This window comes from Schistocerca americana, chromosome 9 (genome assembly GCF_021461395.2).
Source record: "Schistocerca americana isolate TAMUIC-IGC-003095 chromosome 9, iqSchAmer2.1, whole genome shotgun sequence".
Classification (NCBI taxonomy): domain Eukaryota; kingdom Metazoa; phylum Arthropoda; class Insecta; order Orthoptera; family Acrididae; genus Schistocerca; species Schistocerca americana.
The window spans coordinates 67,974,552-67,998,782 of record NC_060127.1 but is presented as its reverse complement, the minus strand read 5'-3'; the positions used below and the strand labels follow the sequence as shown (position 1 = coordinate 67,998,782).

The window sequence follows — 24,231 nt, the reverse complement described above, 5'->3', positions numbered from 1 at the left end:
ATATTAATTTACAATTTGACAGCGAGACTTTTCCAGCATCCAGCATGCGCTTCACAACTGTTGCTGTTAACAAGACAGATGGACACTAACCGAAAAAAAACCGCCTATACTGTCGCAAGCCAGCATCCAGCATTATGCTACTACCAGAAATGATGTAACTTCCTGAAACCATCTGAAGATGAACCTGAAAAGGTTCGAAAACCGGTTCATGGGATAAAACATAATTATTAAAAAAAGTTACTGGTTGCAGTTCTGTATAACTTATTTGCATCTAATGATTTTTGTAGTACTCAACCAATTATCTCTCTTCGACAAAAGCAGCGAACTATGGACAGATTAGGTATTCTTTTATTTGCCTATTTAATATTTTGAGCTTAGCATCCTGAAACTGAGGGAGTCAAAATTGTTTATCTTTGTTCGATTTTTATTGGTTATTACAAGAAATAACAGGGGAAAACTTCACAATAAATTCCTTCACAAATCGGTTGTTCTGAGCGGTTTTAACAGCGAGGTTAAACTAGCGTGTGGAACAAAAACGATATAACCGAAACACGCTTGTTTCAGGCGACAACCGCCATCGCTACCGGCAACGGCGCGCCGTTCTAAACAAACGGCGTTGGCTGTTACCCGGCGGCACTCGGCTCCTAGAGGATAACGCTCGTCCACCTTCAAGGATCTCCTTCGGCAGTTTAAATGGGTAGTTTTTCAACATTTGCCTTATAGTCCCAACCTGACCCCCGCTAGTTCAAGTGGTTGAAATGGCTCTAAGCACTATGAGACTTAACATCTGATGTCATCAGTCCCCTAGACTTAGAACTACTTAAACCTAACTAACCTAAGGACATCACACACTGCCGGCCGACGTGGCCGTGCGGTTAAAGGCGCTGCAGTCTGGAACCGCAAGACCGCTACGGTCACAGGTTCGAATCCTGCCTCGGGCGTGGATGTTTGTGATGTCCTTAGGTTAGTTAGGTTTAACTAGTTCTAAGTTCTAGGGGACTAAAGACCTCAGCAGTTGAGTCCCATAGTGCTCAGAGCCATTTGAACCATTTTCAACACCACACACTTCCATGCCCGAGGCAGGATTCGAACCTGCGACTCTAGCAGCAGCGCGGTTCCGCACTGAAGCCCCCGCTAATTACCATCTGTTTTCAAACTGAAACGTTTCCTGGGCGGAAAGTATTCTACGGGGTGACTTTTTCCACCATATACAAACTCTAAGGATTGATTGATGAGAGGATAATGCATAGTTTCCATGCTAGAGACCGCTTATTCAACCACACTTTGTTACAGAGACTGCGGTCTAATACGCGCTGTACAATGCAGCCGCAGTTGCAGTAACTCAACAGTTTCATCCAAGACGGTGGTACTGTTCCTCATACGTCATGCCATAGCGCCCTCTCCTGCCGTTGTTGTTGTTGTTGTTGTTGTTGTTGTTGTGGTCTTCAGTCCTGAGACTGGTTTGATGCAGCTCTCCATGCTACTCTATCCTGTGCAAGCTTCTTCATCTCCCAGTACTTACTGCAACCTACATCCTTCTGAATCTGCTTAGTGTATTCATCTCTTGGTCTCCCTCTACGATTTTTACCCTCCACGCTGCCCTCCAATGCTAAATTGGCGATCCCATGATGCCTCAGAACATGTGCCACCAACCGATCCCTTCTTCTAGTCAAGTTGTGCCACAAACTTCTCTTCTCCCCAATCATATTCAATACCTCCTCATAGAAATTGGTAATGATGTGTCCGAGTCACTGCTCTTGCTGACTCACCTCGAAGTGGATGTGATACAGCATTGCACATTATGGTTCCATATTCGAATCGACAGCTTGCCGACATGGTGTTTACTTACAGGAAGACAAATGGCAACGGGCGGCGGGCAGTAAGTTTGTATCAGGAGACCTATTTCCCGCCGACAACAACCACAGCGTTCTATGTTTGCAACAGCGTTTAGCCGTTTGCCTGAGACAGGTCGTTTCAAGAAGCAGGAAATCATGAAGGACGTAGCCGAAATGTTCGGACACCAGACTTCTAGGGAAATGTGATTAAGACTGCCGAAGGCGTCCGCCGTGTCAGTACCGCGGTACTGGGAATAGGACGAATGACACAAGTCCCGGGATCGTGGTCGCGTGGTGAAGAAACCAGTGACAAAACTGCTCCCGGTGTGGAGACTCTGTCGCTAGTCAACCCTGCACACGTTACAAGTGGTAAGGGTAGTAACAAGACTCATGCAGAATGTTACACACGGTCGATGGATCGCACGAGGGAGTCCAGTTGCATGGCCTGCTCATTCACCGAATCTCAACTCGTGCAATTTCTGGTTACGGGGACAGCTCACAAGTATCGTGTATGCAGAGCCCATTTCAGATCAGGAGACACTGACGCAGCGTATTCTTTGCTGCCTTTGACACTGTCCGTTCACAATTTTTCAGTCTTATTAACCAGGTTTCAACGCTTCTAAGAGTGCCGTCATCAGAATTTAGACATTTAAAGTGGTCTATAACATAATTACAAATTTATGGGAAAAGTTTTTTGTATAAAAAATTGTAAATACTGACTAACAGTACAAGACTGTCTCAGGGCTTACATGTCACGTATAAAATAAATAACAGGCCAGAAGGGCATTAGTCACAAAATATTTAAAACGAATGTGTGAAGGCGAGCCTCTATGGGCTGCTCATACCTGTACAGCCACAGGTTGCAACGGACTGAGGCGCCCGCGTTAAAAAGTGCGGCAGGTGAACATGATATTGCAGCGAGAGCGCCATCCAGTAGCAGCAGGTACAACTTGGCTACTTCACATTCAAATGTAGACAGGCGAAAGTTACCATGAATATTGTTCAGTACATAACGTAAAAGGCAATATTTTATTTAACAGTGACAGATCAAGTAACTTTTTTTTCTACGTCAGATCTTACAAGTACAGTTTGAAGCATAAAAACGTCATTATAGAAAATACAGAAAGGTCTGAATGACACAGCCTGTAGAAAACAATAAAACATGAAATACATCCAATAAACCTTTTAATAAATGAAAAATTATTAGATGACTTAGGTGGAAAAAAACATTTCGGTGAACTGCACGAGGAGACCCGAAATTAAATGTCAAGTTACGGGTATATACCGTTGAGAAATTTTTGTTACGCAAATGCAACTGCTCATTGAGAATGAGACTATCATTTCGAGAAATATCTAATCTACGCCCCTTCTTCTCGGTGTGCAGGCGCGTGACATGTAATCAGAAGATGGTCGGCAAAAGACGATTTTTGGGGGTTAGTGCCATTTTTTCTTAAAAAGTGTTCTTTATGTCTGGTTGTAAAGGCACGTCCTGTTTGTCCTATGCAGTAAGAGGAACAGGTATCGCAGAAAATCTTATAGACGCCAGAACTTTCTAAAGGGGAACGAATAGATTTTAAATTATGAATGAAGTTTTTTTTTTTTCTTCAAGTTATTATTCAAGAAAAGGCAACGTTGCCGTTGTATCTATTACGCAGGAGACGTTGGATCTGACAAGAGATGGGCCCTAAGAAAGGAACAGAAAAATATTTTTTGGGGTTAGATTCAGTGATAGAGGTGCCAAGGATAGTAACTCTTTTTTAACAGAGTTCTTTCTGAGGCCGGCCCGAGTGGCCGTGCAGTTCTGGGCGCTACAGTCTGGAGCCGAGCGACCGCCACGGTCGCAGGTTTGAATGCTGCCTCGGGCATGGGTGTGTGTGATGTCCTTAGGGTAGTTAGCTTTAATTAGTTCTAAGTTCTAGGCGACTGATGACCTCAGAAGTTAAGTCGCATAGTGCTGAGAGCCATTTGACCCATTCTTTATGAGGATGTCATTTACTGTGCCAGGTTTATACTCGTTATTAACTGCTGTCGTTTTGCGTAAATTGATTTCGTCGTTGAACTTTTCTTTCGAAAGTGGAATGGAAAATGTAAAATATCTGGGAGTATGCGTGCGGAACGATTTGAAGTGGAATGATCATATAAAATTAATTGTTGTTAAGGCGGGTACCAGGTTGAGATTCATTGGGAGAGTGCTTAGAAAATGTAGTCCATCAACAAAGGAGGTGGCTTACAAAACACTCGTTCGACCTATACTTGAGTATTGCTTATCAGTGTGGGATCCGTACCAGATCGGTTTGACGGAGGAGATAGAGAAGATCCAAAGAAGAGCGGCGCGTTTCGTCACAGGGTTATTTGGTAACCGTGATAGCGTTACGGAGAAGTTTAATAAACTCAAGTGGCAGACTCTGCAAGAGAGGCGCTCTGCATCGCGGTGTAGCTTGCTCGCCAGGTTTCGAGAGGGTGCGTTTCTGGATGAGGTATCGAATATATTGCTTCCCCCTACTTATACCTCCCGAGGAGATCACGAATGTAAAATTAGAGAGATTAGAGCGCGCACGGAGGCTTTCAGACAGTCGTTCTTCCCGCGAACCATACGCGACTGGAACAGGAAAGGGAGGTAATGACAGTGGCACGTAAAGTGTCCTCCGCCACACACCGTTGGGTGGCTTGCGGAGTATAAATGTTGATGTACAAGTAGCTCGGTGAATAGCAGAGTGAAACAAGGTGTTTTTATGAGACTGTGGATGCATAGAAGACACAGGTACGATCTTACGAAAAATACTGAATTACATTTTATTTTCTTATATTGTAAGCATCAATTCGAGAAAGTTTAATTGGCGGGCCTCGTTTTCAAATTTGATGGTGAAAGATATTTTGTTATCAAGTTAATTGAAGAGATCACAAATACGACCAATGACATCAGCAGGTCCCTTGTAGATGACTATAATATCGTCAACGTATCTGAGACACGTGAGAATGCCTAGTGACGTAGCTGAAAAACAGTTAAAAAAACTTTTCATCTAGAGAGTTGATAATAATATCGGCAAGAATGCCAGCTAAGGGATTTCCCATAGGAATACCGTCGGATTGCTGGTGCAATTGTTCATTAAATTCAAAATAGTTTTACTTGACTGTGATGAGAGTCATGAAGTCAGTGATTTGTTCATCTGACAAATCTCTTTTGAAATGACGTAAAATTTTTTTACGATTGTAAGCGTTTCTGTACAGGGACATTAGTATAAAGATTTTTGATGTCGAATGAAAACAACTTGGTGTATAAACTGTATTCTAAATATTTTATTTTATGGACTAAGTCGTGATTATTGGGAATGGAATAATTGTTCTCGAAAACGATCGATTTTTTAAGAGTTTCGTGTAGAAATTTGGCCAAATCATAGTACGCGCTATTCATACTATAAGATACCGGGCGTATCGGATGGTGAGGTTTATGGATTTTAAATCGAGACCTAAATTTTGGGGGCTTGAGGTTTCATGTTAATAAGCATTTTCTTCTGAAAAGGTTTGTTAGAAATTTTGTGTTATTGATAGCTGACCTGACTTTTTTTTTCTAATTCAGGAGTCGGCTCCTCATGCAGTTCCGAAGTAGTATATTTGATTGAAAAAATTCTTATCGATTCAAAATTGGTCTTGATTGTAAAAATAGATAATGCATGTCCATCTAGAATTGCTTATGATGTAGCTAACATTCTTAGCAAAAATGAAGCCTTCCTTCATAATGTTACACATAACGATAGAAAATTGGTTAATTCCATTAATAATAAAGCAGATGCTCTAATAACTAAATCTGACAAAGGTTGCTCTGTTGTTGTTTCTTACAATTCTGAATATATTTCCAAAAGTTTAGATTTTTTTTGGCGAAAATATTTCGGAACTGCATGAGGATCCGTCTCCTGAATTAGAAAAAAAAGTCAGGTCGGCCATCAATAACGCAAAATTTCTAATCAAACCTTTTTAGAAGAAAATGCTTATTAACATGAACCCTCAAGCCCCCAAAATTTCAGTCTACATTTTAAATCCATAAACCTCACCATCAGATACGCCCGATATCTAATAGTATGAATAGCGCATACCATGATTTGGCCAAATTTCTACACGAAACTCTTAAAAAATCAATCGTTTTCGAGAAGAATTATTCCTTTCCCAATAGTCACGCCTTAGTCCATAAAATAAAATACACTCCTGGAAATTGAAATAAGAACACCGTGAATTCATTGTCCCAGGAAGGGGAAACTTTATTGACACAGTCCTGGGGTCAGATACATCACATGATCACACTGACAGAACCACAGGCACATAGACACAGGCAACAGAGCATGCACAATGTCGGCACTAGTACAGTGTATATCCACCTTTCGCAGCAATGCAGGCTGCTATTCTCCCATGGAGACGATCGTAGAGATGTTGGATGTAGTCCTGTGGAACGGCTTGCCATGCCATTTCCACCTGGCGCCTCAGTTGGACCAGCGTTCGTGCTGGACGTGCAGACCGCGTGAGACGACGCTTCATCCAGTCCCAAACATGCTCAATGGGGGACAGATCCGGAGATCTTGCTGGCCAGTGTAGTTGACTTACACCTTCTAGAGCACGTTGGGTGGCACGGGATACATGCGGACGTGCATTGTCCTGTTGGAACAGCAAGTTCCCTTGCCGGTCTAGGAATGGTAGAACGATGGGTTCGATGACGGTTTGGATGTACCGTGCACTATTCAGTGTCCCCTCGACGATCACCAGTGGTGTACGGCCAGTGCAGGAGATCGCTCCCCACACCATGATGCCGGGTGTTGGCCCTGTGTGCCTCGGTCGTATGCAGTCCTGATTGTGGCGCTCACCTGCACGGCACCAAACACGCATACGACCATCATTGGAACCAAGGCAGAAGCGACTCTCATCGCTGAAGACGACACGTCTCCATTCGTCCCTCCATTCACGCCTGTCGCGACACCACTGGAGGCGGGCTGCACGATGTTGGGGCGTGAGCGGAAGACGGCCTAACGGTGTGCGGGACCGTAGCCCAGCTTCATGGAGACGGTTGCGAATGGTCCTCGCCGATACCCCAGGAGCAACAGTGTCCCTAATTTGCTGGGAAGTGGCGGTGCGGTCCCCTACGGCACTGCGTAGGATCCTACGGTCTTGGCGTGCATCCGTGCGTCGCTGCGGTCCGGTCCCAGGTCGACGGGCACGTGCACCTTCCGCCGACCACTGGCGACAACATCGATGTACTGTGGAGACCTCACGCCCCACGTGTTGAGCAATTCGGCGGTACGTCCACCCGGCCTCCCGCATGCCCACTATACGCCCTCGCTCAAAGTCCGTCAACTGGCCATATACGGTTCACGTCCACGCTGTCGCGGCATGCTACCAGTGTTAAAGACTGCGATGGAGCTCCGTATGCCACGGCAAACTGGCTGACACTGACGGCGGCGGTGCACAAATGCTGCGCAGCTAGCGCCATTCGACGGCCAACACCGCGGTTCCTGGTGTGTCCGCTGTGCCGTGCGTGTGATCATTGCTTGTACAGCCCTCTCGCAGTGTCCGGAACAAGTATGGTGGGTCTGACACACCGGTGTCAATGTGTTCTTTTTTCCATTTCCAGGAGTGTATTTAGAATACAGTTTATACACCAAGTTGCTTTCATTCGACATAAAAAATCTTTATACTAATGTCCCTGTACAGGAAACACTTACGATCGTAGAAAAAAATTACATTTCACAAAAGATTTGTCAGATGAACAAATCACTGACTTCATGAATCTCATCGCAGTCGTAGTCAAGTACAACTATTTTGAATTTCATGAACAATTGTACCAGCAATCTGACGGTCTTGCTATGAGAAATCCCTTAACTGGTATTCTTGCCGATATTCTCATCAACTCTCTAGAACAAAAGTTTTTTAACTGTCTTTCAGCTACATCACTAGGCATTCTCTCGTGTCTCAGATACGTTGACGATAGTTTAGTCATCTACAGGGGACCTGCTGATGGCATCTACAGTATTTGTAATCTCTTCAATGAACTTCATGAAAAAATATCTTTCACCATCGAATTTGAAAACGAGGCCCGCCAATTAAACTTTGACTAGACGCCTACAATAGAAGAAAAAAATGTCATTCTTTATTTTTCGTAAAGAAATATATACTGTGATCAGATTGTACCTGTGTCTTCTATGCATCCACAGTCTCATAAAAACACCTTGTTTCACTCTGCTATTCACCGAGCTACTTCCATTCCACTTTCGAAAGAAAAGCAGCAGTTAATAACGAGTATAAACCTGGCACAGTAAATGACATCCTCAGAAAGAACTCTGTTAAAAAAGAGTTACTATCCTTGGCACCTCTATCACTGAATCTAATCCCAAAACATATTTTTCTGTTCCTTTCTTAGGGCCCATCTCCTGTCAGATCCAACGTCTCCTGCGTAATAGATACAACGGCAACGTTGCCTTTTCTTGAATAATAACTTGAAGGAAAAAAAAAAAAAAAAAACTTCATTCATAATTTAAAATCTATTCGTTCCCCTTTAGAAAGTTCTGGCGTCTATAAGATTTTCTGCGATACCTGTTCCTCTTACTGCATAGGACAAACAGGACGTGCCTTGACAACCAGACATAAAGAACACCTTTTAAGAAAAAATGGCACTAACCCCCAAAAATCGTCTTTTGCCGACCATCTTCTGATTACATGTCACGCGCCTGCACACCGAGAAGAAGGGGCGTAGATTAGATATTTCTCGAAATGATAGTCTCATTCTCAATGAGCAGTTGCATTTGCGTAACAAAAATTTCTCAACGGTATATACCCGTAACTTGACATTTAATTTCGGGTCTCCTCGTGCAGTTCACCGAAATGTTTTTTTCCACCTAAGTCATCTAATAATTTTTCATTTATTAAAAGGTTTATTGGATGTATTTCATGTTTTATTGTTTTCTACAGGCTGTGTCATTCAGACCTTTCTGTATTTTCTATAATGACGTTTTTATGCTTCAAACTGTACTTGTAAGATCTGACGTAGAAAAAAAAGTTACTTGATCTGTCACTGTTAAATAAAATATTGCCTTTTACGTTATGTACTGAACAATATTCATGGTAACTTTCGCCTGTCTACATTTGAATGTGAAGTAGCCAAGTTGTACCTGCTGCTACTGGATGGCGCTCTCGCTGCAATATCATGTTCACCTGCCGCACTTTTTAACGCGGGCGCCTCAGTCCGTTGCAACCTGTGGCTGTACAGGTATGAGCAGCCCATAGAGGCTCGCCTTCACACATTCGTTTTAAATATTTTGTGACTAATGCCCTTCTGGCCTGTTATTTATTTTATACGTGACATGTAAGCCCTGAGACAGTCTTGTACTGTTAGTCAGTATTTACAATTTTTTATACAAAAAAATTTTCCCATAAATTTGTAATTATGTTATAGACCACTTTCAATGTCTAAATTCTGATGACGGCACTCTTAGAAGTGTTGAAACCTGGTTAATAAGACTGATATATTGTGACCGAGGGCTCATTTGCATCAATTTTAATTTATAAACGGTCACTGAACCAAGCAGCCATGTTCAAAACATCTCCAAGTACTTCAAAACGAGTCAGTGTGGAAGTTGGTCCAGAAGTTGACGTTCGTTTGGACAACATTGGGCACTTTCCAGTGGTCAGTGACAAAAAAATCATTTGACAGGTGCAAGAAACCGGATTACAAAGGCAAAACATAATTTTACTGTGTAACATTCACGTATGTATGGATAGAAAAAAATTGTTTCTTTGATTATCATTCTTCACAAGGGTAAAACCATAGTTTATGCCTATAATCATTAAGTATGCTTTGTGTAATTTATGTATTTGATGAAATAAAATCAAATTAAATATGTTGAGTTTTCGTCTGATACTGCACCCACTTGACCACAATGTCCTCAATCTGGGGACGCGCTGCATCCCCCCTTGGGGGGGCGGGGGGACCTCGTAATATTTTATACATCTGAAATCATAATTTAATTCGAAGAACTGGATGGCAAAACCAGGATTTCTTTCCAGGAAAAAAATAATTCGTGACCGAAAGGGTTAACGCACCAGCTCGGACTGTGTCGAGGACGACGAAGGAAATCGGCCGTTTCCTTTCTAAGGAACCACCCAGGCATTTGCCTGGAGCGATTTATGGAAATCACTGAGAACGTAAATCTGGATGGCCCGATGTGAGTTCGAACGGTCCTCCTCCCGAATGAGAGTCCACTGTGCTATATTTATTAGCAGTTGTTATGTGAGTCATCATGTAAAATAGTCTTCTATAACAAATGGCTGAGAAGTGGTATAATTTGTAAGTGTGATAGTAATTGTTATGACCTTTCCAGTGTTCGTGGGAAAGGGACTGGATTGGTTTGGTGGTAATAATAATGAATGACAAGAAAGTTCCTGCACTTCCCCCACCATTCACTGCTTTACTGCTAGACTGCACAAATCTCTCCCATTCAAGAACTGCTGGAAGTTTTATACCAAGGTGACAAAAGTCATGAGATGGAGATATGCAAATAGAGATATGGTGGTAGTATCGCATACACGAGGTATAATAGTGCAAGACATTGGTGAAGCTGTCAGTTGTATTCAGGTGATTCATGTGAAAAGTTTTCAACGTGATTATGGCTGCACGAGGGGAACCAACAGACTCTGAACACGGAATGGTACTTGGACCTAGAAGCATGGGACATTCCATTTCGGAAATCGTTTGGGAATTCAATATTCCAGGGTACACAGAATCAAGAGCGTGCCGAGAATATCACATTTCAGTCGTTACATCTCACCACGGGCAACTTAACGACCGAGAGCGCTAGCGTTTTCGTAGCGTTGTCAGTGCTAACAGACAAGCAACAGTGCGTGAAATAACCGCAGAAATCAATGTGGGGCTCACGACGAACGTATCCGCTAGGACAGTGTGGCGAAATCTGGCGTTAATGGTCTATGGCGGCAGACGACAGACGCGAATGCCTTTGCTAACAGCACTACATCGCCTGCAGCGCCTCTCGTGGGATCATGGTTCAAATGGCTCTAAAGCACTAAACATCTGAGGTCATCAGGAACTACTTAAACCTAACTAAGGACACCACACACCCATGCCCGAGGCAGGATTCAAACCTGCAGCAGCGCGGTTGCGGACTGAAGCGCGTAGAACCGCTCGGCCACCGCGGCCGGCTCGTGGGATCATAACCATATCGGTTAGACCCTAGGCAGCTGGAACACCGTGATCTGGTTAGATGAGTCTCGATGTCAGTTGGTAAGAGCTGACGGTAGGGTTCGAGTATGGCGCAGAAGCCATGGAGCCAAGTTATCAACAAGGCACTGTGCAAGCTGGCGGTGTCGCCGTAATGATGTGGCTGTGTTTACATGGAATGGACTGGGTCCTCTGTTCCGACGGAATCGATCGTTTGCCAGAAATGTTCGGGTAGGTGGAGACCATGTGTAGCCAGCCATTCACGGACATCACGTTCCCGAACAACGATGGAATTGTCATCGGGTCACAACTGTACGTGACTAAACTGAAGAACATTCTGGACAATTCAAGTGAATAATTTGGCCAACCAGATCGGCCGACATGATTCCCATCGAACATTTGTGGCACGTAATCGAGAGGTCGGTTCCTGCACAAATCCTGGCAGGCTACAATTTCGCAATTATGGACGTCTATAGAGGCAGAATGGCTCCAAATTTCTGCAGGGGACGTTCAATGACTTACAGAGTCCATGCCACACACAATAGCTGCACTACGCCGGGGAAAAGGAGGTTGGACACGATATTATGAGGTATCCCATGAGGTTTGTAACAGGGTAACTCGTCATCCTAAATACATGATAAGGTATTAGAATTTTCTCATGAGTCCAATATGTGAAACTTCTGATAATAGTTTAACGTCAAACCTTGCGTAAAAAAAAAAAGAAATGAACGTGTATTATACAAAAATATCATCTAAGAAATAATGCAATGGACAATTTATAGCAGATTTCCGTAATTAAGACTGAAATGTGAACATGTTGTAACGTGTATCATTATTTTAAAAATGATTTTGTTTTCAGTCATGTGATGTTATTAGGTGAAACTGTTAAATGCTAAATAAATAGCTTTAAAAATAGGACTAGTAGTTTTTTTTTAGTCAGTCCTTTACACAGCGATATAGATTATGTGGGATTCAGGGTTTTATTTTGTATAAATTGGAGCACGGGTACATGGAAACGGTAATGATCAGCTTTACAAAGGAAATTGTCGATCATGAGAGTGCTTCTGTTCGTTAACAAAACGGAGGCAGATGGGCAGTGTGTACGACATGTGGAGATGTACAGCAGAGTACAGGGTGTGTATGGGATGAGGCCGTAAAGGTGGTAGAGTAAATCGTGTTAAGGACGATGACGCTCCCAGCGTCCGCCGGCTGCAGGGCAGTGTAGGAGGGAGAAACCTCACCTGTCTGTAGCTGTAGCTGTACTTGTAGCTGTAGCAACAACCGCCTCTGCTGCCGTGTGCTCCCGCGACGCTCGACGCGTCGCGACTGTCAGTTGTCTAGCCTGTCCGCCGACACAGCGGGCAGGATGGGGAAAGGGTGGAGGGGGAAAGGGTGGAGGGGGAAGCCCCGGCCTGCCGGCTGACCACGTGACCGCTAATTGTAAGCCGCTCGCGCTGAGCTCCTTAACCGCCCGCTTCCGACTGCTGGCGCCGCGGCGCAACTCGCGGAAGACTCAAATCCAATTTCTGGCCTCCTGTTTACACAGCACGCCCAGAATCGATACTGTCAGCCTGACGCAATGTCGCTTTTCCGTAAAACTTGTCTTTTACGCGAATTTTATCGAAACATCTCTCGCAGTAGGCTAATAGAATCATACCTGGGTACAAGAACGTTAATCCGTCAATCTTTAGGTAACGAAGTTAACTTTTCGTGTAACGGATTAACTTTAACGTTTATTGAAAAATAGAAAACAAAAACGGACACTTTAACTTCCGTCAATTTTGTTCTGAGTCCGTTAATCGTTAATTCGGTATCCACTATTTATGACAAAAAAAAAAAAAAAAGTCGCATCGCCCGCGGGAATCGTGTTCTGACGAGTTCGGGTCACGTACGTGTGTGACTACGTCGAGGAGCGTGCGACTGATGCAAACAATTGACTGTGAGCGAGAATGATAACTAGATATTGGTTGTTTATTGTTGTTTGTTTACTGAGTTCGTGTTAGGTAATTGTGGAAACTAAATCATGGAATCGGATTCTAGCTCTACAACTGACCTAAACCCGTAGCCGCATTTAGGTGAAGACGTTCATTTTGTATCCTGATATGCAAAACTTTTGCTTTTCGATTGGAGCTCACACTTCCAGCCTTCATTTGAAACAATACGTATGGAGAGCACATGGATCATGGTATACATAAATGCTTCATTTGTGTGGCCATATTGTCCGTTGTTGCTTTACAATTCTTGGGGGTATTTTTGTTCTGTCGTTACAACTACTAAAATGCGTGATTTTTTTCACCAGACGCTTTCCACTTTATTGATGTAAAGCATCATCAGTGTTGGTGATTTTCGCTTGATTTCTCGCTTACATCGGGAAATGCCATCTGCTAGCACATCGTTGTTTTTGTGTATTATACACTGATAATTTTGGTCTAATCTTTAGTTGTTCTGCAGCACCATCCATTTCTTATGTTTTTCACAGCACGCCTTTACGCACACCACTGTGTTTTTTAAGCACAGCCACAACACACAGAAGAATATAAGATGACCGTGTAATAGTAGATGGCACTTCCCGATATAAGCGACAAATCAAGCGAAAATCACCACCACTGATGATGCTTTACATCAATAAAGAGAAAAGCAGGATCCAGTTTGCGCAAAATGAGATTTCACCGCAGTGTTAAAGGGTGCACCACACAAGATCGCTTTCAAACAAAGATACTGGAAATGAATTGAACGTTGATTCAAAACGAAAGAAAATGAATGTAAACAGAAACGGATGGTGGGAACATGTGGAGAGACTGCTTGAAAACAGACTTCCGAAATAAATGTTTGACTGCAGAACTCGAGGGTGAATAGAAATCAGAAGAGATGGTTGTGCCTTCTTGACCGGAACAGCTGAAATTACCCGATTCATGAGGGAAGGAGAAGAAAAAGGAGAAGAATAAAACCCAGACTGACTGCTCATACATGAAAGATGTTAGTAGTATTAAAGTTAGTCTCCTGGCAGGCAGAGAATGCACAAGAACCAAGACGGATGGCACAAAGACAAAAGCATAAACGTTTAACTCCATTTTCAATAGTTTCTTTGCAACGTAAAAATCACAGGTGTTGCACCAATCCATTCTCGTCTCACTACAAAGATGAATCACAACCACTGATCACGCTTTACGTCCGTAAAGCGAAACGGCCTGGTGAAAAAGAAATCACGCATTTTTGCAGTCGCAGCGGCAGAACAAAAATACCTTCAAGGATGGTATATATAGTCTGAAGAAACTGTGGAGGCAGGGTCCGATCAAAAAAAGCCAAAAACAAAAATCAATCTTGAACATTTCACTAGTAAGAGTTAACGATTAAGGATTAACTTTAACTGCTGACAAATCTCATGTAAAGTAACTCTTTAACGTTTGATAAAGTTAACATTTATAGTAACGGATTAACAGTTAGCGAAGTTAACATTCTGATTAATGTTCCCAGTTATGAATATAATACTGGGACCGGTAACCCACTTTCACTTCCTCGCCTGTGACACAGGGTGAAATTCCGATAGTGAAATTGAGAACACGAGCCTAAAATTTAACGCAATCTGTGGAAAATTAGATAATGCAGCAAAAAAATTGCTGCAAAAGAGACACTTGTGAAGTTTTACAAAGTCATGCCAGAATCTACGAGGGTTGGAATTTAAATAGTGGCAACTATTTATTTACAACAGATACAAAAGAATTACTTGTTTGCCCCTGTTACCTGCGACCAGCTTTGCGAAAGAAGCGGCGGTACTTTCTGCGCAACCCACCCATCATTTTGCACGACAATGCGCGGGCGCATACAGCGCAAGCTGTGGCTGCTCTGTTCGGTCGATGGGACTGGGAAGTACTGTACCATCCACCATACTCCCCAGACTTAAGTCCTTGTGACTTTGATTTGATTCCGAAGACGAAAGAACCACTTCGTGGCATTCGCTTCAGAACTGCTCCAGAAAATCGACAGGCAGTAGACAGTAACAGGTGCAAACATGTAACTCTTTTATATCGGTTGTGAATAAATAGTTGCCACTATTTAAATTCGAACCTTCGCACTATCACCTATGGATGTGAAACCTGGTTTCCCACGCAAAAGGTGAGCAGAATCCAGTTTGCGCAAAATGAGATTTCGTTGCAGCGTTAATGGGTGCACCACACAAGATCGCTTCAGACAATGATATTGGAAATGAATTGAACGTTGATTCAAAGAGCAAGAAAATAAATGTAAACAGAAACAGATGGTGGGAACTTGTGGATAGACTGCTTGGAAACAGACTTCCGAAATAAATGTTTGACTGCAAAGCTAGAAGGTGAACAGAGATGGTTGTGCCTTCTTGACTGGAACAGCTGAAATTACCTAATTCATCAGGGAAGAAAAAGAAAACCCAGACTGACTGCTCATACATGAAAGATGTCAGTAGTATTAATGTTAGTCGCCAGGCAGGCAGAGACGACAAGAACCAAGACGGATGGCACAAAGACAAAAGCATAAACGTATAACTCCATTTTTCAATGTTTCTCGTAAAATTCATAGGTGTTGCACCAATCCATTCTCGTCCTACTACACAGATGAATCAAGGATATAGTTGTGCCAGTGGCGGTGAGAAGCGAGTCAAATCGCAAAAGCTGGACAAGGTTGTAAGACGGAATCCCTATCATGATAGATACAGTCTCTGCACAGCGTGCGTAGCCCCCATATTAACCGTTATGTACCGTCGCTGCCTTGAACAAAACTGTAGTGCCGAATAGTTGGAGAACGCACAGATCACGAACTCGTGTGCTACACCGTAGGGATGGCGGTTTTCGCGGAAACAACCGGTCTTCGGTTATATAGTTCTTGTTTTTTTTCTCAACGTCATTTAACCTGAGTGCTAAAACCGCTTAAAATAACCACTTTCTGAAATAACCTATTCTCAGTTTTTTATTCCTATTATTTCCTGTAATTAATGAATAAATCGAACAAAGATTGAAAAATTCTGACTCCCTCAGTTTCAACATAAATATAATCAAAATATTAAATAGACGAATAAAAGAAAACGTCGTCGTGCGTTCAGCGTTTCCCTCGAAAGGTGAGAAGTAGTTGAATACTACAAAAAACCAGCAGTATTCTCCTACGGATTCAAATTTTTTGAAACGCTGCCCAAAAATCATGTTCTAATTGGCGATCATGCCACTGTTCCGACACTGACTATTCATAATGTTAAAGGGTGGAAACTGTTGGCTGAAACACACTATTTTTCTTGTTAATTTGTCTATTTTCAAGCCAGCAAGCAGATAAAGACCTGTTATATTGACACAGGCAACAGATCAGCTGATTTGTATTTTTATCGTAAGCTATGAATCAATCGTCAAGTTGTTAGTTTTCTCCTTATATCATGTCACAAGTCTTGTTGTGGCTGCTCTCGTTTTAAAGCAAATGGAGAATTGTGCTTCAAAGCTCCCGCACTCTGCAAAATAGTTGCAGACTACGGATGGCGCCATACTGTACTACAACTGATGTCCGACGACGACAGCTAGAATCTAACATATACGAGGTCTGTTCAAATACTTCTGGAACATTCCTAATTTAGTGCCAATGGTGTGTTGGAGTGAAATGCGGTAGGCACCGCTGCACAAGCCTGTATTTAATGAGTTACAGCCGGAACTTTCATTGTTGTATGTCTGTTCATGGGCGGTGGAAGAGGGGGGGGGGGGGCTATAGCCCGGGCCCCCCCCTCCCCCCATAGTCGTATCATATTACACTGGATAAAATGACCTCAGAAATCAGCGAATATATTACAACAGATTCAATCACTTTTTTTATGATTATGTAGCAATATATGTCGCAATGTACTTCAAACACATTTTAACAAAAGAATGAGAGAGGCAAATAACTTACTGTCTAAACCAATGAATATCATTTAACTTAAAATGGGCTTCTTATTATTTACTAATACACATTTTTCACCCTGAACTCCAAAACAGTTACCAAAAACTACTTTCACTAAAACCAAATTTTACCAGTTTGTCTGTGGAGGGCCCCAACTTTCCTTTTGTTAAGCGATATTCCATTCCCCCAAACCCCCCCCCCCCCCCCCATTAGCACCCTTGCCCGACTTCTAGAATCGCCCCTATGTCTGATAGTTATTGTTCAGTGTGTGTTGAGTAGAACGTTCTGTCACACAGTTTGCGAATTTCGTGATGGCAGAGTTCGCGGAGCCACGCGTCTACATTAAATTTTTGTGTGAAACTCGAGAAAACCTTTACAGAGACACACCAGGTCGGACGGAAATCAAAGGTGACCCTCGTTCAGGACGCCCTTCGACGTCTACCGACGACTAATGTCAGGAACTTCAACGAAATTCGTGCCCCAGGGACAAATTCTCAATCGATGGTACTATTGGGACGTGTTGCGACGCCTGCGAGAAAATGTGAGAAGGAAATGGCTGAAATGTGGCGAGGCAATTTATGGTTCTCATATCACGATAACGCACCCGCACATTCATCCCTTTTCGTGCGTGAATATTGTACAAAAATGAAATCCCTGCACTGTCTCATCCGCCGTACCCTCCACACTTGCTGACTTTTCTTTTTCCTCATTTCCAAAGTTGAAAACCCCTTTGAAAGGACGAAAATTTCCAACGACAGATGAGATAAAAGAAAATCCGCAGATGGCTCTAGCAACGGCCCTGAGCTTTTATAACTTGAGCTGAAATGACCACCACGTTCTCCTCAAAGTACAGGATACTCATACTTGTTCGCATATCAGTCACCATGCTAGTGGAGACTTCTAATAAAATGTACTGAAGAATTTGTCGTAAATATGGGTGGCCCCTCATCTGTGAACTACGCTAACCACTGCAAAAATGGTTTTCGAATGTTTGCAGTTACTAGTGACCCAGAACGAAGAAAAAGATGGGCCATAAATTTGCTGGAGAGACAACTGGGACACAGGACCTGGTGCTCAGCTGCGTATCGTTAAGTGTATGTTAATAAATGTAGTTATAAACATGAAACCAACTGTATACAGTTGAGTTTCTTCCCCCAGCCGAAAACTACTAAAGCAGTTCGTCTCAAAATTCTTCGAGCCTACCGCATACCGTTATAGGCAAAATGGAGCGGCATATTATAAGCATACATACACAAACTGAATAATACTTAACCCTAGGACGCCTGGGGGGGGGGGGGGGGGGTTCGTTGAACCCATAATTTTTTTATGTCCCCTGCTTTTGCCCAAGTAACTTTCATAGTACATATTCCCTTTGAGTTATTGTTTTTTGGCTATTTTATGAAACGTTAGTGTCAATATATTTTATAGAAAATTCCTGCTTTGAAAGAAAAAATAAATAAACTTATTATGGGTCCAACAAACCCCCCCTTAGGCTTCCATGCTATAGAAAATTTCCCTTAGTAGGACTTCGTATTTCTCATCTCTACAACAATGCAAGTTAGTTTCTTGTTGGTTGGTATTCTTGATATTCACAACAATCGGTTTACTTTCAGAGGAAGTGATTATTGATGTCAGTCAGCTGTTATTTGTCTTGTAAACTAGCAGTGAGTTAGTGCAGTTCCCAACACGTAGGCCTCCAGTAACTTTGGTGTCCTATGCAGCAAAAACGAAACCAAGTAAAATCTTACTGATGTTGTCAAGAAGAAAGAAGTGCCAATGCAAGAGGGTTATCGAACCAAATTGTTCAATCAATGGAGACTATTCTACAAAAGAAAATCCAAGAAGTGACAACAGAAGCACGTCAGCCTCCTGCAGGGAAAGGTCGGTGCCATATTTGTGTAAGAAAAGCTAAAACAAAGAAGCAGAAGTACAACAATCTAAGTAAACCAAAACAGTACTGTAGACAGTGTCATAAGCATGTGTGTAACACACATTCAGAAAAAGTTGTGAAGTGTGTCTCTTGCCTTGAACTTGAGGACTGAGAGTAGTCTATTGTATATGAACACATCTGCATTTTGTATTGTAATATGTCAATTTTTTATTCACTCAATACAATATTTATTACAATTAACAACATTATTAAACCGATGCCTTACTTAAAATACATAAACCATTTTGAAATTTGTAATTTTTCGTCAGTAAACTTATTTAATACCTGTGGGCTCGCCGAACCCACCCCCCCCCCCCCCCCCCCCCGCCTCCCTAGGCATCCAAGTTTGAAAAACGTCCTAGGGTTAACCCCGTTTCTTAAAAGGGTAAGGACGAGTGATAATTAAGATACTTCTATAGTAGATTGGTGACTGAGACGTAATCTGCACAACAAACGCATTACACAGGCTTTTATTATACAGTAGGCGTCTTCATTTTGGCAGCACGTGTTTCAGAGCTGATATTACCTCCTTATATTATGCCTTGGTAGAAGACAGAGGTACGAAACTATTTTCCGATACTTCTGTAACACTGCTTCACTGAGTTGTACTAACTTCTCATGAAGTACACAAAATGAATACTGGGTAAATGATAGATGCAACATTTAATAAACATTTGTTTCACTGTAACATGGAACTATACTTTCTTCCCCTCTGTAGAACAAAACTGTCACATTTCTTAAGGTACCTATTTATGATTAAAAAATAAACACCACTTTTACAAGTACTTCTATACAGGCAAACACTAACAAATAGGCATATATTGTTACTCCATAACATCCATATCTGAAGACATGGGTACCGGGTTCGTAACTCTTTACATTTAATACTTACGAACTATCACTCAACTTCCGAGTCTACATTTCTAAAGCTGTGTAAAATTTGTGTTGTATGAAAAGAGCATTCTAAATATCTCGATACACATTAACTACTGTTCGGTACTCTTCATACATGAAATATCACATATTTAATAGGAACTAAACGTAAAAGGGTGCGTGAATACGTTAACTACCCAAAAGGTAAACATTGCCGAATCGTTAGAGTTGGCAATTCATTGCGGACGTTTCAGTCTGTTATATAGGAGCTCTAGTGTGCAGAAGACATAGCCTGCTTCCTTCTTCCACCTGTACGTCTGGATCGAGCACCACATCAGCATCGCAGCACTTCCTCATATTTACTTTTCTTAAACAGAGCAACGTCAAACAACGTCATAATGGATCACGTAGGCACTAGGGCGGCCAACGGCCTTGCCGCAGTGGTAACACCGGTTCCCGTCAGATCACCGAAGTTAAGGACTATCCGGCTGGACTAGCGCTTGGATGGGTGGCCATCCAGTCCGCAAAGCGGGGTGCACTCAGCCCTCGTGAGGCAAACTGAGGAGTTACGAAGGGTGCCCAGAAGGTGATGACCCGCAGTTTTTTCTTCATCGAACTTAATAAGGATTACACACCCTTTTTTTCCATGTAATCTCCACCCCGTTCTATGGCCTTCCCGCAGCGCGAAACAAGGGTGTGTATGGCCTGTCGGTACCAATTCTTGTCCTGGTGGCGGAGCCAGTGCTTCACTGTGCGAATTACCTCCTCATGGTCCGCAAAATGTCTTTCGTGAATGGCATCCTTTAACGGTCCAAACAAGTGGAAGTCCGTGGGGGCTAGGTCAGGAGTGTAAGGTGAGAGAGCCGTGGATGGACTCCCCGACCGCTGCAAATCGTAGAGCTCCGCCGAACCGCCTTCTGGCCACCTTACCCCCAGTGTCCAGAGACTAACTGTACTCTCGACAGCAGATGCTCCACAGACTTTGCACAAGCGTTTCTGAATATTCCCCACACTTCCTTTCTCTGCAGTAAGAAATTCAATGACGGCACGTTGCTTGTAACGTACATCACCTACAGACGCCATTTTGAAACTGTGCTGCAGGTACGCTATCTGTCGGAAGCGATGGAAACTTGGCGCGCTCACCCAGGAGACTTCAGATAATACATACGTAAGTAAGGGTTCGCATTCGTAGCACGGTTCAATCCCGCGTCCGGCCATCCTGATTTAGGTTTTCCGTGATTTCCCTAATTCGCTCCAGGTAAATGCCGAGATGGTTCCTTCGAAAGGGCACGGCCGACCTCCTTCGCTATCCATCCCTAAACCGACGAGACCGATGACCTTGCAATTTGGTCTCTTCCCCCAAAAAACAACCAACAACCGCATTCGTAGCATTGTTTCCAGCTGAGAAAAGAAATGCGGTGCGTTACTTTATGGGCAAACCTCGTACTTGATTGAGAATTAGCGGCTCCGGTCTCGTAAGCTGACATACGGTCGGGAGAGCGGTGTGCTGACCACATCCTCCTCCATATCCGCATCGAGTGACGCCTGTGGGCTGAGGATGACACGGCGGCCGGTCGGTACCGTTGGGCCTTCTGGCCTGTTCGGGCGGAGTGTACTTTAGTTTCAGGCACTAGGTCGCCGTTCAGAGAGTTAGATGAAAGAGAAACCCTTATAACTACGGGCGGCTCGCAACTTACGGCTGAAGTCCCTCTCTAGTGTGGCCGCGTCAAGTCCCAGCCTAGCTGACAAGCCAGCGCGCCATCGCCATGCTGCTCCCAGCCCTTCTGCAACAACAACAACAACAACAGCACAGACATTAGTGCCATAACACCATCAACCAAAATAATATCTGTGTGCAATACATCTCAAAAGGAAAATTATAATTACAAAAAATACTGCAACGGAGCCTTGCACAAGAACAATCTGTATTCAGAACACTACATACTACACGTTTCGCGATTCATCTGGCACACTTGTCAATCTTGTAGAAGGGGCATAGAAGATCAAGATTTACATAGAAATTCATGTCCGGAAACGTCATCCAACGACGCTACAGAGCGTCAAAGACATAGGCGTCGACGCCTGTAAATGTATGTATATTGAGGGTGATTTCGTGATAAAGTTACAAACTTTCCTAAACGATGGTAATGGATAAATGATAGTGTCAATTTGAGGTGATGGTCCCTGTAACGGAAACGACCAAGTAGAAAGTTATAATCGGAAACCGTTCTGATACCTCTGACTGTGGAATACACGTAGTGGTACTGTTGTTTGCTAACACTAAACCTGCAGATGTCAAGCAATCAGAGTGGTGCCAAACGTTGTGTGTCGATAGAGTATCAACCAAAACACAGATTTAGTTCGTGTTGTTCTCTGTCATCCAGCAGAAGATGCGTAAAGGACGATTAAAAGTAACACCATAACTACAGAGAATAGGAAAAGCGTATCTGTTAGCTACCAAAATTAAGCTCTCTGGTAGGTGAGTGAGCAGTGCGTTGAATTGATGGTCCCGAGATCAAAACCCACAGGCGTTGGTATTTTCTTTTCTTTTAGCAGTTCACACGTGAAGCTGTTATATGGGAAGACATTTTCTGACATGTGAAAGGACGTTTCCGAGTTTGTAACGATGTTGTTCTGGCAGTCTGCTTTCGCTTCGTTAGTTGAAAGTAGCAAACTTTTAGCGTACATTTGTATACTTAACACCACACCCAGCTATGCAAAAGTACGCTATAGGTTTGCTACTTTCAAGTAACTAAGCGAAACCAGACAGCCCAAAGAATATTGCTACAAACTCCAAAAAACTCCTTACTTGAATGAGATTTTCACTCTGCAGCGGAGTGTGCGCTGATATGAAACTTCCTGGAAGATTAAAACTGTGTGCCGGACCGAGACTCGAACTCGGGACCTTTGCCTTCCGCGGACAAGTGCTCTACCAACTGAGCAAAGGTCCCGAGTTCGAGTCTCGGTCCGGCACACAGTTTTAATCTTCCAGGGAGTCCTTTTACTTGCGAGGAAAATGTTCTCCCATATAACAGTTTCGCGCATAATAACAATAATAATAATAATAATAATAAATAATAATAATAATAATAATAAATTGTCGTCAGTGACGTTCGAAATCGGGACCTTTGGTAAGACAATCTGAAGCACTGCCAACTCATCTATGTGATCTACCTTTTCCATTTCTTGCTTTTGTGTTTTCGTTTTCTTCAAAGGCAAACAGAAAAGGTGAAGCGGTAGCACAGCGTAGAGCGTGCCCACCGTCATGTATTTTTGATTTTCAAATGTTAAAAAACAGAAGATGTTTTTCCCGTTGCTCGGTAAGAGGAAGGACTCGCTTTCTGTTAATGAACGAAGAAGGAAGAAAATAGTATTATTTCACCAGTCAAAAATTGAGTTATTATTCCAAGTAGTATTGTAATATATAAAAATCCAAGAAGCCCATCTGTGTACTTCGGAGTTATTACGAAGATCCGATTACAAAAGGAATGAGAAGATTTTGTAGTATTATTAATTGGTAAGCTTAAATCTACGAGAGTAAGACTATTTCGTTTATGTAGAACTAATATGAAAAGATTCTTTACCCATTTATAGGCACGGCTCAGCTTAATGTGCTTGTCTGACATGCCAACAAATTAGTCTAATGATTTCCATATATCTAAACATTATTTTTTATTATATTATACCTACCAGAGAGCCTTGTATTAATGGCACACATACGTTTTTCCTAGTCTCAATAGTTCTGGTGTTACTTTTAATTACCGTTTACGTATGTTCTACTGGACGATAGCATACAGCACGGACTAAATCGGGGCTTTGGTTGACACTATCGACACACGTTTGGTACCGATCTGACTGACTGGCATCTGGAGGTTTGGATGTAAGATTGTAGGGATGCAACTTTCAGAGGTGGCAGTATGGACTAAAACAAGAAAAAAATGTCTGGTAAACATGGGCTCTAAAATGCATACCTCATGAGTTATGAGCACTTGTTCAGAAGAGGTGTGTTTCACAGTAGCGAAGATGAACAAGTTCTCATAGCTGCTCAGGTATGCCTTTTACAGCCCATCTTTACTGGACGTTTTATCCTTGTTTTAGTCCAAGCTACGACCTCCGGAAGTTGCATATCCTACAGTCGTAGCAACAACAGTACCAGTACATGTAGCCCACTGTCAGAGGAATTAGAACGTTTTCGCTGATCACTCCCGACTCGTTCGTTTACGGTACAAGGGCCCTGACCTCAAACTGATACATTTACCCCTCTCCACAATCTTAAAAAAATTACATAATCATCACAGAACCACCCTGTATATACACTCCTGGAAATTGAAATAAGAACACCGTGAATTCATTGTCCCAGGAAGGGGAAACTTTATTGACACATTCCTGGGGTCAGATACATCACATGATCGCACTGACAGAACCACAGGCACATAGACACACGCAACAGAGCATGCACAATGTCGGCACTAGTACAGTGTATATCCACCTTTCGC

At 42.8% G+C, this 24,231-nt stretch overlaps 1 protein-coding gene across 4 annotated transcripts in view; it reads right to left on the bottom strand.

The window, feature by feature from the left end:
- Positions 1-24,231, bottom strand: part of LOC124550879 (1-phosphatidylinositol 4,5-bisphosphate phosphodiesterase) — a 411,295-nt gene that overhangs the window by 280,157 nt on the left and 106,907 nt on the right. For 3 of the 4 annotated variants that reach the window (XM_047125637.1, XM_047125636.1, XM_047125638.1), the window contains one exon: positions 21,433-21,519. The gene's annotated coding sequence lies outside the window, so the exon portion shown is untranslated. Of the gene's footprint in view, positions 1-12,287; positions 12,364-21,432; positions 21,520-24,231 lie in introns of those variants that run through there. The other variant, XM_047125639.1, reaches the window with a different exon arrangement.